Source organism: Lynx canadensis, chromosome B3, assembly GCF_007474595.2.
Source record: "Lynx canadensis isolate LIC74 chromosome B3, mLynCan4.pri.v2, whole genome shotgun sequence".
NCBI classification, from domain to species: Eukaryota; Metazoa; Chordata; class Mammalia; order Carnivora; family Felidae; genus Lynx; species Lynx canadensis.
Window position 1 is genome coordinate 1,132,420 of NC_044308.2, and position 17,284 is coordinate 1,149,703.

Sequence of the window (17,284 nt, forward strand, 5' to 3'; positions counted from 1 at the left end):
TGACACAGGGAGAGGAGAGGGACCATTCTACCTACAGAAACCCACGAAGACTAGCTCGGATACAACTGTTCGGCCAGTAGGTGCGAGAAAGTCGGCCCAGAAGCGCTCTCCGGACCCAGAGGACAGAACCGACTTGTCGCGGCCACACGACACAGCTGACCTGAGAGCCCAGACCCCTCTGTGCCCCGGCCTGCACCTGAACCCTGGGAGCCCTGCTTATGCTCAAGCTCACGGCGACCGAGGGCTCACCATGCGCCCGCACGTGGCATCACACCCCATCTACACGTGGATCCTGCGAGGTGGGCACTGTTTCATGACCGTACGATGGGCACAGAAACCTGGGCGGGGAAAGGCACACAACCGGTGAGCCGATGAAGTCGGCTCCAAACGCAGATCGTCTGGCTCCTGGGCGGGCACACTAGGCGCACGGCCGACAGTCCTGCTCCCGAATCTGGACCCGCTCCCCACCCCTGCCTCGTGGGAGACACCCCCGCCCACGTGCGGCACGGCCTGGTAGGACCGCCTGGGACTCTCTCCCACATCTCCTGCATCCGCAAAGACACCCCCAGACAGTTTCTTGGCCCCGAGGCAGAGTGGTGAGCGAGACGCTGTCCCTGTCCCCCGGAGTTCACAGCTGTCTCAGGAACACCAGCACGGAATCGGGTCCTACGAGACGGCGTGGTGTGTGCGGAAGCAGGGGTGGGCACAAGGCGCCGCGAGGGTGTAGAGAGAACGTGATTAACTCCGGCATCAGGCAGAGCCCCGGCCGGACGCACAGGACACACCGGGACCGGGTCATCTGAAGACGGACTGATAAAGGGACTGTCCGCAGAGGCGCAGGCAGGGATCCAGCCATGACACCTGGGACTTGCTGCAGCCAGACGTGGTCACCCTCCCCGTGTCTGCCGGGTAGCCTCTAGACGCGCCTCCCCAGCCCAGATCCCAGTACCCACGCGTGATCTCCAGGAAAGAACTGTTTCTGTGGACGGCTCACCGGGTTCCCATCAACGTCCACAGACAGGAGCACAATGGCAAGTTTTTAAAAATTGCTCTTGGCTGGGGACACCTGGGTGGCTCACTCGGTTGAGTGTCCGACTTCGGCTCAGGTCGTGAGCTCACGGTCTGTGAGTTCGAGCCCCACATCGGGCTCTGTGCTGACGGCTCGGAGCCTGGAGCCTGTTTCCGATTCTGTGTCTCCCTCTCTCTCTGCCCCTCCCCCGTTCATGCTCTGTCTCTCTCTGTCCCAAAAATAAAGAAATGTTGAAAAAAAAATTAAAAAATAAACGCTAAAAAAAAAAAAAAAAAAAAAAAAAGCTTAAGACAAGAAAAGCCTCTCCCCATACCCAAATAACGTCTCCTCCAAGAAACTAACGCCTAAAAACCGAAACACTGGGGCGCCTGGGTGGCGCAGTCGGTTAAGCGTCCGACTTCAGCCAGGTCACGATCTCACGGTCCGTGAGCTCAAGCCCCGCGTCGGGCTCTGGGCTGATGGCTCAGAGCCTGGAGCCTGTTTCCGATTCTGTGTCTCCCTCTCTCTCTGCCCCTCCCCCGTTCATACTCTGTCTCTCTCTGTCCCAAAAAAAATAAAAATAAATAAACGTTGAAAAAAAAAATTTTTTTTTAATAAATAAACATTAAAAAATTTAAAAAAACTAAAATTGCTCTTGGCTGCTGGCTGTTTTGCTGAGTACAATCTCAGCTTGTCCCGAGCTACTTGGAGCTTCACCTCTCGTGTGGGCGACGTGTTTCCATAAATCACACAATCCACAGGCAGCTTGGTGGACGCAGAAGACAGAGGACGGGTCTGTGGACGCTGGCTTCGGGAATGCAGAGAAAGTGCTGGATCTGGTCCGAGAGGCGAGAGCTGGATGACGGGGCGGGGAGGGGAGAAGAGGCAGGTCCTCAGCTGGGGGGGAGAGGTAGCAGCTTCAAGGACCCCGGCAGCTATGTGCACGGACCGAGGGCTACGAAGCTGTGGTCCAGAGAGGGCTGCGATGCCGACCTGAAGGGGTGTGCGTCGAAGCGCTTTGCTGGGCTTAATTCTGGAAAGGCAGAGCCCCCAGCTGGCAGGAGACCCCGCCCCCCACACTCTCAGGTGAGGACACCTCGCCATTCTGGCCAAGTTGGGGCCCGACAACAGAACAGGCTCGCCTGGGTCTGGCTCAGAGACCATGTTTATGTTTCAAGAGACCTGTTTCCAGCACAGAGTGGGAAAGGCAGCCACACCGGCGACAGCAGCCGGGGTCCTGGTCTTGGTCTTTCCCTGCAGACAGCAGAAAGGGGGTCATCAAACGCCCAATGAAAGGGGGTCATCAAACGCCCGATGAAAGGGGGTCATCAAACGCCCCAATGGTGACCAAGCCAATGGGCGAGGGACGTCTCAGGAGGATCCTGGGGGAGAAGGTGGGCCTGGCCTATGGGTTCTTCACCCCGAGCCCTTGGCACTCACGCATCCAGATGCCCGTGCAAAGGCTCTGGGGAATGTGGGGACCTGCCCCTGGCTGGATGGGCATTTGGGACCAGATGCCGACATCCCCTTGCTCCTTGCCACGGGTAATTGCCAAATTAGGGTCCCGGCCAGTCTTGAAGGGAAAGCCAAATATAAGCATTTGAAGCTGCACACGTTTATGTTTAATTAAACCAAGTAGCTGAGTAGATGAGTCATCGGAAAGGTAGTTCTGTTAAGCCGATGCTTTGGTTATTCAGCCAGAATTTAATGAGCCCCCGTCTGAAGTGACATCGCTGAGAATGCCGGCCAATCACGTTTGCTGAGAGTAAACAGAATTTCCAATATGCCCCACTGAGAAATTAGCATAGTGCCTGGAGAGTAATTAAGCATCATTCTTCAGAACCAAAATGTCCCTCATAGTGCGAAACACGTCTGCAGACACCATCGTCTAGACAGCCTTTTAAACAAGGGAAGTCCTAGTTTGCCAGGGGGGTGGGTGACGGCGCTGGGGGGCCTATCATGTTGGTTTTGTTCTTTGTGGACTTGCCTGGAAGCCCCAAGGTGGCGGTTTTCAGTTTCGCTAGTTTGTTTTCCACTAGGAATAGAAAGTTCTTCCACGTTGACCAGAGAGGTTGATATTCCCTCTTTAATATCTTCATCTGTCTTACTGCAAAGTCGGTGTTTGCTTGTATCCCTGTTTCCTCACATCCAAGCCCTAAAATCCCAGCCAGTCAAGACCCCTGGTGTCGGTCACTTGTGAGCAGACACACACACACACACACACACACACACACACCCCAAGGCTTGGAGTTCTCAGCCCCGTGCACTATGGGACTTCTAGCAGCATTCCTGGCCTCTACCCACCAGACACCAGAGCCCCTTCTCGAGCTCTGGCATTCCCACATGTCTGCAGACGTCGACAGTGCTCCCCGGGGGCGCCACTGCCCCCACTGACCACCTCTGGTGCAGACAAAGTCCACACGGGAGCCCTGCCTCTTTTCCAGGGTAAATGTGGAGTCAAGGGCCTGACTCATCTGAAGGGCTTGCAAACGTCCGCTCTGTCCCTGGAAACGGCCCCAGCAAGGACACGGAACAGCCTACAGAAACGGTACAAGGAACGGCCGAACCAGCGGCAAGCCTCCCTGGGTCACCCCGTCGTGACTGATGTGTCCGGGAGAAGTGCAGCCCCGTCCAGAAGCGTCCGACAGGAGCCAGACGTGAAGTGACTACAGTAACGAAGATTCGTACAGCATAAAGGGTCACGGGTTGTTGTCAAAGGGAGAAGGCAAGATACCCAAGGGTCCGGGAGGCTGGCTGACGGTGATGCCGATCCTGTCTGACTCCCAAACTCTTTTTTAGTTTTTTTTAAGAGAGAGAGGGTGGGGAGGGGCAGAGAGAGAGGGAGACAGAGAATCCGAAGCAGGCTCCAGTCTCCATGCTGTCAGCACAGAGCCCGACGCGGGGCTCGAACTCACGAACCGTGAGATCATGACCTGAGCCGAGATCAAGAGGCAGACGCTCAACCTACTGAGCCGCCCAGATGCCCCCAAACGTTTTTGAAGCTGCGGATGAGGTTCTTTAGAGACAGGTCCTGGTTGGGCAGAAACCGTGGCAAGCTTTTGTCCAGACGGAGCGTCAGCCACTATGTTCTCTGAGCTTCTGGTGGGGACAGAAGGAGGGGTGGAGAGCAGGGGCCACGCTGCTGCAGCAGAAGCCCCCCCCTCCCCCAGGGGAGACCCAGCGGAAAGGGCACCTGTTCACAGCCTGCTCTGAACTAAGAACTTCACCAGCACGTGAACCCCATCTTAGGGTCACCTTGTCTCAAGATTTAGGCAGGCCTGATGCAAACTCTCTCTTTCCAGCCCTGAGAGGGATCACGGTGTCTGTGGATCCTGGCGGCTGTGGGTTCTCAGGGCCACCTCTGCTCCAGGACCCCGGCCCTCTGCTCTCTCAGCCTCACTGACACCTCTCTCCACTCACTTCCTCCCCAAAACAGAACCAGTCCCAGGGAGCCACGCCGCCCGGACGCAAGGATCAGGACACCCTCAGGACCTCCTAAACACCCAACTCCTGAAATCTCAGCTCTGGGTCTCACCAGCTTTGAACGCACACCTGCTCCTTCATCCATCCTTGGTCCCTTCCCAGCAGCCAGTGACAGGCCTCCCCTGAGGGTGGCCCTGCGTGGGACCCTCAGATAAAGACGCCTCCCCGCAAAGGAGTCACAGGGGCGGCTTTCAAGTCACAGCTTAGGAACTTTACAAACTTACTTAACGGGATTTGGTGCCACCGACAGCCACCCTTATTTCTGAAAGGAGGGAAGACACGGGGAAGGAGAGACAAGGGGCCTTTACCTTTGCACCCTGTTTTAACAGTGTCATTGAGAAATAATCCACATACCGTACAATTCACCAATTTAAATTGTACGATTCAGTTAGTATATTCAGAGTTGTGCAACCAACAGCACAGGAAATTTCAGAACATTTTAACGCCTCTGCAAATACCCACCATACCCCAGCCCCAGCCTCCCCAGCTGCTGCTACACCTTCTGTGTCTACAGAGGTCCCCGCCTGAGGACTTCTTACAAACGGGATCATACAACAGTCAGCCTTCTGTGTCTAGATTCTCTCACTCAGGGTAATGTTTTAGGGCTCATCCACGTTGGAGCGTGAATCAACTTTCCCACGTACTACCGAAAACGTTCTACTGTACGGACAGATTACATTGTGTTTGCCCGTTCCCCAATTGATTCGTATCGGGACTGCTTATACACCGTGGCCGTTTACACACTACACGTTAATCTACGTACATTCACGTTACAGCGTTTGTGCGGGTCTGTCCTGTCTCCTACCTGCGGGTCAAGTAACGACTCTATAGTTAACGTTCTGAGCCGTGTTTGTATCCCTGTCGGCAGCGAATGGGGGTGCCAATTTCGGCACATCCTCACCAACACTTGTAATTACCTGAGTGTTCTACTTTAGAAGCACTAATGGCTGTGAAACAGTCATTCATTGTGGTCTTGACTTTGATTTCTCTAATAGTCAGCGAGGTGAACACCTGTGCTCACTGGCCATTTACACATCTTATTTGGAGAAAAGTCTCTTCAGATCCTTTGCCCTTTTTTGTCTTTTTGTTACGCGGGCCTGAGAGTTCCGAAAACCAGTCCTGTCACGCCTGACTGGCAAATATTTTCCTCCATCCTTCACTCTCTTGATAGTGCCCTCCGAAGCACTAAAAATCTCTGCGAGTCCAAAATACCCGTATTTTCTTTGGTCACATTTGCTTTTGGCTTTGTATCTGTAAAACCATTTCCCGATCCAACATCAGGAAGATTTATTCCTGTGTTTTCCTCTAAGAGTTTTATAATTAAAGTGCTTACGTCTATTCCTTTCCAGTTAATTTTTGCCAGGGCTTTGAGGCAGGGGTCCAACCTCATTCTTCAGTGTGAGCTGTCCAGCTGTCCCCGCGGCATTTGTCGAAAAGACTCTCCTTCCCCCTTTGAGTTGTCTTAGCATCCTTGTCACATCTCAGTTGACCATAAACGTGAGGCTTTATTTCTGGAATGTCGACTATATCCCATTAATTTGTATACTTACCCTTGTGTTAGCGTCACACTCTTTTGATTTGTGTCATTTTGTAGTAAGTTTGAGTCTGGGAAGTGTGAGTTCTTCGATAAATTCTCTGTGCCTATTTTGGGTTCTTTGCGTTTCTATTTGGATTTTAGGACCAGCTTGTCCTAGTCCCAAACGGCAGCTGGAATTTTGTAAGGATTGTCCTGTCATACGTCCTATGCGCCCTGGTGTTACTTCTTTTGGTCTGAATGACAGGACTTTGATTCGTGGACACGTTGATCAAAGTGGACTCTACCGACCAGGAGACGTGGTGAGCTCTCTGCCCCCGTGATGTCGGCAGGCGCCCTGGAGTCTACAAAGTGTCCCTAACAGCCACCTGTCCTCCCCCGTGTCACCCCGTGAGCCCACGGGCCACAGCTGAGGGGCAGGAGGCCTGAGAGAGGAGACAAAAAGTCCTCCCCGACCTCCTTCGAACGCTTTTCCAAACCAGAAAGGCTCTCCCATTATCCTAATTAGCGTTCTCAAGGCAGGAGGGAACATAAATCAGCCTTTCCACTAAACGGTGTCACTTTGAATTCATGCCCGTCACACACACGCATACACACTCACTCACACACACTCTCACACACCCATACCCGTCACACACGCACACACTCAGCCTCCAATTCGCCCTGCTGAGACTGCACTTGCACAGAAGCTGGATGACGTGTGGAGAAGTCTCTTTCCTGGCTCAGGAACAGGCCTGGCCGGCACGGACGCTCGCTGTGGGGCTGCCGACCACAGAAGCGACGACGGACGAGGGATGCGTATTTACACAGTATGGTGATCGGATTTGCATACGCAAATCAGGCTGCCTTCCCCCGCCTCTTTCCTGGCAAAAACATGGTAGGGGCTGCCTTAGTCTGAGTCAACTTGAATACTCACCTAGACCTCAGCCGTCTTTCGGTGGCTTAATAGCCAGTATATCGAATCGCGCCAGGCAGAAACCCACTGTCACACGTGTGTCCTAACAGAGGGCTAACTCTGCTTTCAGTAAATGCACCGTTAACTCGTAAAGAACGTGACGTGGAGGCTGGGGCGCTACGAGCAAGTACGCGGGGTTGAAATCCGAGCTGGGCCACGGAAGACGCACCCTTTGGAGATTACCCTTGGGGACCACACCTAGGCTTTCCGGATTCTGCACACAGTGATCAGGTGAAATTGGTAGCACGTTGCTGACCTCGAGGACGGTCATCTCCGCAGGGTCACCTGTGGTTCTGGAGCGCAGAGAACCTGCAAGCAGGAGAGAAAGTAAATGCAGTAAGTCAGTTTGCACAAATGGCGCTTTGTAAGCCGTTATATGGTTTTTAAAGTGTTAGTTGTTACTATCACTACATTCCTATAGTGACAGCTATTATTACCAGAGCAGAAGTCAGGGGGCCTTGAGTTTACTCTCGGGTCCCCGGTACAGCTGTTTCTGAAGCTTTGGGGCATCCTTGGCCAAATACAACAGAAACTGACCCTTTCTGTCCTGGTACCTGATGGGCAGAGCAGGACTTCCACGCCGCAAGGAAGGGATGAGAGGGGCTCTCTCCGTTCTTTTCTTTTTTTTAATTTTTTTTTAACGTTTATTTTTGAGAGAGAGAGAGAGAGAGAGAGAGAGAGAGAGAGAGAGCGCAAGCAGGGGAGGGGCAGAGGGAGAGGAAGACACATAATCCGAAGCAGGTTCCAGGCTCCAAGCTGTCAGCACAGAGCCCGACGCGAACCCACGAACCATGAGAGCATGACCTGAGCCGAAGTCGGATGCTCAACCTATTGAGCCACCCAGGCGCCCCTCTTTTAGCTTTTTTAAGTCTTGGTCTCTTCATCCATAAAATGGAAACCTGACAAGGTTCTGGTGAGGGTCCAATGGGACAATGGGTGGGAGAACCCTTTGAAGCAAATGTACCGTGCCCACGGAGACACTCCGGGCCCCCCGCAGTGGGAGCCGAGGGGCACCTCAGGGCCAACAGCAGACAAAATCAGAGGAAGCAGTGCTTTTGACAGAGAGCAGACTGCCTGGGAGGAGAGCTAGCGAACAAGGTGAAGGGAACCCTAGACCCAAACATGTGCATATCTGCGGTCACCAACAGCCCTCTCCAGGAGGAACAAGGCCACCTTTTCATTCTGAGGCAGACACAGAGAGGAGACTGTGGCACACTGACCACCACGACGCGCCTCACGGATCTCCAACTACAGAGAGAGTAATTCCCTGACAACTCCAGCTGCCTCTGAAATCCAGCCTCACGTCTGTGCCAAGGAGCAACTCCCTCCGGTGATGGGGTCCAGCAGGGCCACTGAGGCAGGCCAGGTCCCGGAGGACGCAGAGCTCCCCGATGGCCGGCTTCCTCTCCGGGACCCGCTGTGGCTCTGCCAGGCCTTCCTTAGCCTGGATGGCAGCCGGGGAGGCTCCTACCTGCCTCTCTCGCCCAGGGCCCCTCTCGCAGGGCAGACATCTCGTCTCAGAGACGCCACAGGGTCTGCTCCCCAGAAACATGCAGTGTGGACTGAGGTCCCTGACCTGACAACCAAAACATTCTGTAGCTCTGTTTCCATTAGCCTACAGAGGGATGGGCCGACGAGAGGCGACAGGGAGGAAAGGATACGCGGGGGCGAAGAAAGGCTTTTTTCAATGTGAAGGGAGATCTATTTTGAGAAGAAAGGAGACCTTTACAAAAACGCGGTTGAGAGCTGTCCCGGGATGGCATCGGCTGCCTTAGGAAGCAGGAGCTCCTGTCCCTGGAGGTGTCAGGTCACAGGACCACGGCTACCTTGCTGGCATTTGGCCACGTGACACGCGTGGCTGCTGAACCCGGTGGTCTGTAGGGTCTGAGGGCCACAAGTCATTCAATTCCACGCACAGGCCGGTCTGCACACTCCCGGCACCTTAACACTAGGACATCGCCGTGTCCCGGCCTCAGCGCCCAGTTTGATTCTTCCACGGAAGTGACCTGTGTCCGTCAAGCTTACCTCCTGCTCTAGACCTTGAAGAAGCCCTGTGGCTCCAGTCCCTCCGTCCCCAGGGGCGCTCTCGGTGGGACGGGACACCAGCCACCCGGACAGGAGCCACTGTGCTGAAGGACGCGCCAGGGCAGCGCGGAGGCTCCAGGCACACACGGCCCTGGGGAGGCCACAAAAGGCCGGCCTCCCTGCCACCCCAGGACTCCAGCGGGCCCGTTGGCTTACTGGCATGCGCTGGAGGGGGCACGGCGGGCATGTCTGCAGTGGAACCAGGCTTTAGAGAGGAGGGGTCGGGCTCCCCCCCGCCGCCTCCGGGGCCTTTTTCTGGGCCCCCTGCCCTTCTAGGAGGGGCCACGTCCACTCCTTCTCCAGTTGCCCGCCACGCCGTGGCCCAGCCTCCAGCCTCCGTCACTGCAAGACCTTGACCGCCAGGACCTCCACTCACCAGACCCAAAGGGTACGTTCCCCGTCCTCGACACGCCGGCCTTTCCGGAGCACCCGCCAGCATTGGCCCCGCGATCTGTCCCCTGTTTCACTTTCTCTCAAGCTGTCCTTTGTTGGCAGCCCCTTCCACAAATACTCCTTCCTTCCACCAGCGCGGGCCAGGCACCGGTCTAGGCGCCGGGAATACAGTGGTGACCAGTTCCCATCCTTATGGACGCTACACGCTAATGGGAAAGACGCACAACAAACACCTACACACACAGATGTCAGATTGCAACCGTAACAACCCATTCATCGGCGGGGGATGCCTCATGGGGGGGGGGACGCCACATGGTGGGGGAACACTGCAAGGGGGCGCACCGCATGGCGGGGGGACACCACACGGTGGGGGGGGACACTGTACAGTGAGAGGGGACACTACACGGTGGGGGGGATCTTGTACCAGGGACACTGACTCGGTCGGGGAAGCCAGGAAAACCTTCCCGGAGGAGGTGACGTCTGCTGAGAGCTGGGGGCAGACGAGGGCTAACTAGACGAACAGCAGCAGGAACAACATCCGAGGCAGAGGGAAGAGCTCACAGAAAGGCCACTTGGTGGGAGGGAGCACGGTGGGCACGTCTCAACGGTGGGCACGTCTGAACAGTGGGAGGGAGCACCGTGGGAGGGAGCACGATGGGCACGTCTGAACCATGGAAGGGAACACGGTGGGCAGTCTCAACAGCGGGAGGGAGCACGGTGGGCACGTCTGAACAGCGGGAGGGAGCACGGTGGGCATGTCTGAATGGCAGGAGGGAGCACAGTGGGCACGTCTGAACCGCGGGAGGGAGCACAGTGGACACGTCTCAATGGTGGGCATGTCTGAACGGCAGGAGGGAGCACGGTGGGCACGTCTCAATGGTGGGCATGTCTGAACGGCAGGAGGGAGCACGGTGGGCACGTCTCAATGGTGGGCACGTCTGAACAGCAGGAGGGAGCACGGTGGGCAAGTCTGAATGGCAGGAGGGAGCACAGTGGGCACGTCTGAACCACGGGAGGGAGCACGGTGGGCACGTCTGAACAGTGGGAGGAGCATGGTGGGCTCCTCTCAACGGTGGGCAAGTCTCAACAGCGGGAGGGAGCACGGTGGGCACGTCTGAACAGCGGGAGGGAGCACGGTGGGCATGCCTGAATGGCAGGAGGGAGCACAGTGGGCACGTCTGAACAGTGGGATGGAGCACGATGGGCACGTCTCAATGGTGGGCATGTCTGAACGGCAGGAGGGAGCACGGTGGGCACATCTCAACGGTGGGCACGTCTGAACAGCAGGAGGGAACACAGTGGGCAAGTCTGAATGGCAGGAGGGAGCACAGTGGGCACGTCTGAACCGCGGGAGGGAGCACGGTGGGCACGTCTGAACAGTGGGAGGAGCACGGTGGGCTCCTCTCAACGGTGGGCAAGTCTCAACAGCGGGAGGGAGCACAGTGGGCATGTCTGAACAGCGGGAGGGAGCACAGTGGGCAAGTCTGAATGCAGGAGGGAGCACAGTGGGCACGTCTGAACCGCGGGAGGGAGAACGATGGGCACGTCTCAATGGTGGGCATGTCTGAACGGCAGGAGGGAGCATGGTGGGCACGTCTCAACGGTGGGCACGTCTGAACAGCGGGAGGGAGCATGGTGGGCACGTCTGAACGGCGGGAGGAGCACGGTGGGCTCCTCTCAACGGTGGGCACGTCTCAACAGCGGGAGGGAGCACGGTGGGCATGGCTGAACGGCGGGAGGGAGCACGGTGGGCTCCTCTCAACGGTGGGCACGTCTCAACAGCGGGAGGGAGCACGGTGGGCATGTCTGAATGGCAGGAGGGAGCACAGCGGGCACGTCTGAACCACGGGAGGGAGCACGGTGGGCACGTCTCAATGGTGGGCATGTCTGAACGGCAGGAGGGAGCACGGTGGGCATGTCTCAATGGTGGGCACGTCTGAACAGCGGGAGGGAGCACGATGGGCAAGTCTGAATGGCAGAAGGGAGCACAGTGGGCACGTCTGAACCACGGGAGGGAGCACGGTGGGCTCCTCTCAACGGTGGGCACGTCTGAACAGCAGGAGGGAGCACAGTGGGCACGTCTGAACAGCGGGAGGGAGCACGGTGGGCAAGTCTGAATGGCAGGAGGGAGCACAGTGGGCACGTCTGAACCGCGGGAGGGAGCACGGTGGGCACGTCTGAACAGTGGGAGGAGCACGGTGGGCTCCTCTCAACGGTGGGCACGTCTCAACAGCGGGAGGGAGCACGGTGGGCATGTCTGAATGGCAGGAGGGAGCACAGTGGGCACGTCTGAACCGCGGGAGGAAGCACAGTGGGCACGTCTGAACCGCGGGAGGGAGCACAGTGGGTACGTCTGAACCGCGGGAGGGAGCACGGTGGGCTCCTCTCAACGGTGGGCACGTCTCAACAGCGGGAGGGAGCACGGTGGGCACGTCTGAATGGCGGGAGGAGCACGGTGGGCTCCTCTCAACGGTGGGCACGTCTGAACCGCGGGAGGGAGCACGGTGGGCACGTCTGAACAGTGGGAGGAGCACGGTGGGCTCCTCTCAATGGTGGGCACGTCTCAACAGCGGGAGGGAGCACGGTGGGCACGTCTGCAACCTCTGTCAAAAAGAAAACTCGACCTTCCCATTTTGAGAAGCCTGTCATTACCCCAGGGTCCCCAGCGCTCACTCGATGGCTGGGGGGGCGTGCCCTTTCCGAGCAGACAAGGCCTCGTTCCGTGCTGGTTTGGGTGTCTGAACAGTTTAGAAGCAGGAAGCTGGGCCAGACAACCTGAGGAAGCTTCCAGGTCCTCTGAGCTCGCGTGTGCGAACGTGTCCCGCTGTTTGGTTTTCGTCGAGAACCGTGGTCACTGCTAGCAGGTGTGCACGTTCCTCCCCGTGGGGTCTAAGTGTGCACACAATGGCATTCGTGGGTCTGCACGAGTCTCTGGGGACTTGTGTGTGGACGTCTACGCCTGACTGTCTGACCTCTAAGGGCCAGTGGTGTTGGGTGTGAGTTCACCCTTCACAGGCTGGGCCTCGCACACAGCCAGTCTCCACACAGTCACCCGCGTGGTGCAGACCCGTCACCCACAGCCTCGGGGGCCCAGTGACAGAAAGAACAGAGCCCTGAGCAGCAGGTGGGGCTACAGCTGACCAGCTGTTCAGCATTGGGCAAATCACTTTACCTCTCTGATGTGTCTCCACGTCCCCATCTATAAAATGAACACAAAAGTTCCTAATTCCTAGGGGCACCTGGGTGGCTCAGTCAGTTAAGCAAGCGTCCGACTTCAGCTCAGGTCATGATCTCACAGTCTGTGAGTTCGAGCCCCACTTTAGGCTCTGTGCTGACAGCTCGGAGCCTGGAACCTGCTTCGGATTGTGTCTCCCTCTCTCTCTCTGCCCCTCCCCTGCTTGTGCTCTCTCTCTCTCTTTCAAAAAAAATTAAACATTAAAAAAACAGTAGTGAGGGTGTCTGGGTGGCTCAGTTGATTAAACATCTGACTTTTGCTCAGGTCACGATCTCACAGTATATGAGTTCAAGCCCCGCGTCGGGCTCTGTGCTGACGGCTCGGAGCCTGGAGCCTGCTTCGGATTCTGTGTCTCCCCCTCTCTCTGCCCCTCCCCCACTTGCTCTCTCTCAAAAATAAGTAAAACATTTTTAAAAAGTATCGAATTATTTTTTTTTTTAATTTTTTAATGTTTACTTAGTCAACATGGCTAATAAGTCAGTAAGTCAAGTGGCTTATTTGGGGGCCGAGGGGGAGCGGGGAGGAAAGGGCACATCACCAAATGACCCAGTGCTGTGGGGACAGAGCTTAACCCCACGGGGCCACCCTCCCCGGGCTTGAGCCCACCGCGTGGGCAGGTACTGAGGGTCACAGACCAACTCAGGCGCTCGCGGGCGACAAGCTGCTGGCCAGAAGCCGCGCATAGGGACCGGGTGGCATTTGCTTCCGTCCCAGGCAAAGCGGCAAAGCTGGTTTCACGACAAAGACCCGCCTTCTGGGCAGGAAGTGCACACAGGGCCTTCTGGGGGAAGCGAGCCAGAAAGCGAGCTTGGTCAGGCCTACGAGCGTCTGGCCCGGCCTTTCACGGAGTCGCAGAAACACCTACTTCTGAGCACCGGCTCTGTGCAGACCCGTGCCGAGTGCTGCAGACGCGGCCACGAGCAAGACAGACCCCACTCTGCCCTCCAGGAGGCCTCGTGGGGATGCCCAACCTGAACCATCGCAAAGACAGGCACGCGGTTACCTGCGGTGGGAAATGAGCACACGCGATCTGTGTGGAAGGAGGGTGGGGGACGACATCTGAGATCCGACCAGAAGGCTGAGTAGGGGACGGAAATTCCAAGCAGACAGCCTAGCATGTGCAAGGGCCCTGAGGCAGTGAGAGCTTGGCACTGTGTGCTGGGAAGCGAGTTTGTGGCCTGCTGCCAGGGAGCACCACCAGAAATGGCGGCTGGAGATGTGGGAGGGTCACACCAGGTGGCATGAGGAAGACTGTAGACCAGTGACGGCATGGGACAGCCCTGCAGGTGAAAGGCCAAGCAGGAGAGACGCTGCGGCTTTCCACCCCGTTCCATCACCGGCCTCGCGTCCAGCCTGACCGTAAAGTGGTGGCGCTGATGAGCGTGGGAATCGGGGTGCGTGTGGGGCTGCTGGCGCCCCCTCTGTGCTGCCCGAGCAGCCCCGGCCACCCTCTGCGGGTCCACATGGTGGCCTGGCCCCTTCTTCCCTGGGGGGACCCGGGAGCCCGTGGAGCCCGCCCCCACACTGCCACCACAGGGCACCGGGACCACGGCCATCGTCACCAGCCACCTTCCCCGTCTGTGCCGGAAAACGTGCCTCCTGCAGCGGAACGAGCCTGCCGGGCCCCCACCCCCCTGCATCTATCTCAGAGTCAGCAGAGGTCCCGCACCCCGCCCCCCCTGCCCCTTCCTGACCACACACACTCCGCTCCGTGGCCTGGGACGCGGGTCCTCTCTCTGCCCCCACTCGGCACCCATGCGTCCTCCCGGCCGCGGCCTGGGCGCCTCAGCAAGTCTGCTCGGAATCCCTTCGCCCCCTCCCGTCCTGCTTCTTCAGGGCGTCCCGGCAGCAAAGTTCACACCTGTCAGTGGATGGTGTGTCCCGTCTCCAGGGCGTCTGCCTGCGGGACCAGAATTCCCGGGCGGTGGGGCCCGGGACCCCCAGCTTAGTGCTGGGCCTGGGGCACGAGACGCCGGGACCCTCAGGGACACGAGTCTGTAAAGAGGGGTTTGAGATAACAGTGCAGGAGGGGCGGAGGGAGGGAGGCCAGATGCTCGGGCTGGCTGTCCACCCTCCCTCCGGGCCCCTCCGCCGCATGCCTTCCTCCCCAGCCAGGACACGCGCGGCAGGCTGGTGGCCTCGGGGCCCATCCGGCTGCAGGCCGCTCGCTCTGCCCAGGGCTCTCAGGAGGCACCTGGCACATCTCGGTGTGGGAATAATACCCAGCCCCGCGTCCAAGCCTCTCTCTCCTCCCCTGCCCTGGAGGGGAGCCCACCACATTCCAGCACCATCTGCTTCCGCACAGCCTGCCAGGCTCCCCCTGGCTGAGAGGGTCCCTGGGCCACCACGGGATCAGTACCCACGGCGGGTGGGCAGACACATGGTCTGGGGTCGGGGACCCAGTCCCAGCTGCGGAATCGCGTGGAGGGCGTGGGGGTGGGATGGACGTCCCCACGGAAGGCCGGAGTGTGGAAGGGGCCAGCTCTGGGGTGAAAATGGCCTAAATTCACAACGGTCACATGGCACATCCTGCTAGCACGGGATGCGTCCTGAATTCGGAGGATAAAAGTGAGGGAAGAATCAGGCTGGACGAGGTGGGGAGTCCGGCTCGGCATCCCAAAGGCCGGCCTGGCCGAGCACAGGGGTGCTGGACTTCGTGAGCACCCGTCGAGTGCGGGTGGGGTGTCTGCTGGGGAGGCACGGCTCAGGGACCACCAGGGAAAGTGAAGCAGGGAAGAGAATGACTCACAGGTCTGGAGGAAGCACCCCGCCTGGAGGGGCCCCACGGGGAGTCAGCACGGGGTGCGGACCGGGCAGGAGCAGCCTGACCCGGGCACACGCCCTGATTAGGGTCCACGGACAGGGTGCTTCTGGGACTCCCGGCAGGCACATGGCTGGCTGGCTTGCACTGAAAAGAGTAGGGTTTGGCTGCGCCCTGAGGGGTTTTCTCTAAGGGGCCACACAAGGGGAGGGAGCTGGGGGGCAGGAGAGGCTGTGCCCCACCAGGAGTGCGGGGGGGGGGGAACCACCTCAGGAACCCACACCCACTTGGGACCCTGTGGGCTATTAGAGTGCGCACCTGCGGGAGCAGCTGGTGCGAGGTCAAGGCCCCCGGGGCCGTTATTAGGGTGTGCACCTGTTGGGACCTGTGGGAGGGAGGGGGGGACGTGCGAGGTCAAGGCCCCGCGGGCTGCTCGGCCACACGGAATGGATGCCAAGGCAGACTCCTACGGGGTGATTTAAACTCTCAACAGAGGGCTAATGGTGCGTCCTCATGTACCAAGTGGAGCGAGGGTCCCGGGCCGAATGGGCCCAGACAAGGAGAGAGGCCACGACGGCAAATCCCGGGACGGGAGGCCAGTCGGTTGGAGCAGGACCAGGGCCGCCCTCCGTCCGCTCTGAAGCGGGCTTGCTGGGTGGTGCCCACCCCCGTGCGGCAGCCGCCGCGGACCCGGGTGCCGAGAGCAAGGCTCCCGGCTCAACCCACACCGGCCGTGTGACCTCCAGCAGGTCACCGGACTTCTCTGAGCCCCTCACCTGTAACACGGGGACTGTAAGGTGCCTCGCGGGGCTGGGGGGGGGGGGTGGTCTGAGGAGCTGACCACGGGCCGGCCCCGCCCCCAGGACTCCCAGCCTCGAGGGACGCTCGCGGGATGAGCCGCTGGCCTCCCGGGCGAGTGTCTCATCACAAAGTCCGGCAACCTCAGTAACGCTCCGCACGCGAACCACTGGGAAACGCACATCAAAACCACCAGAGACGCCACCCCGCGGCCACCGGGGCGGCCCCCGTCCCAAAGCGGCAAACAACACGCACTGCCGGGCCGTGGCGGAACCGCAAGCCGTGTCCGCTGTGGGCGGGAACGTACAACGGCGGCTGCGGATCGCGCCGTGGCGGTTCCGGCTCCGGCGGCGGCGGGAAGGACCGTGTGGCCAACGCACGGGCGTGTCACCGAGCCTCGGAGACGGGGAGACGCTGCACCTGGGGCAGCACCGAGGACCCCTGAGCAAAGGAAGTCCGCGTCAGAGACCGCGGCGTGTGGCCCCGCGAATGTGATGGACCTGGCCTCGTCAAGGTCACGGCAAGGTCACGGTTGTCGCGGGAGCCAGAGTGGGGGTCGGAGCTCCAGTCCAGCAAGACGAGTGAGCTCTGGGGCGCCTGGGCGGCTCAGTCGGTTCGGCGTCGGACTTCGGCTCAGGGCGTGATCTCGCGGTTCGTGGGTTCGAGCCCCAAGTCGGGCTCTGTGCCGACAGCTCGGAGCCTGGAGCTGCTTTGGATTCTGGGTCTCCCTATCTCTCTGACCCTCCCCTGCTCACACTCTGACTCTCTCCCAAAAATAAATAAAGATTAAAAAAAAAAAAAGAAATATCTATCGGAGGGGCGCCTGGGGGCTCAGTCAGTTGAGCGTCTGACTTTGGCTCAGGTCATGATCTCACGGTCCGTGAGTTCGAGCCCCGCATTGGGTTCTGTGCCGACAGCTCGGAGCCTGGAGCCTGTTTCGGATTCTGGGTCTCCCTCTCTCTCTGACCCTCCCCTGTTCATGCTCTCTCTCTCTCTGTCTCAAAAATAAATAAATGTTAAAAAAAAAAGAC

The 17,284-nt window shown here is 58.6% G+C and overlaps 1 long non-coding RNA gene across 1 annotated transcript in view; it reads right to left on the reverse strand.

Annotated features, from left to right (window-relative positions):
• Positions 1 to 7,401, reverse strand: part of LOC115515412 — a 40,495-nt gene extending 33,094 nt beyond the window's left edge. The window contains exon 1 of the long non-coding RNA XR_004343733.1: positions 6,943 to 7,401. This is a non-coding gene — a long non-coding RNA (uncharacterized LOC115515412). The remainder of the gene's footprint in view (positions 1 to 6,942) is intronic.
• Between the last annotated feature and the right edge of the window lie 9,883 nt (positions 7,402 to 17,284).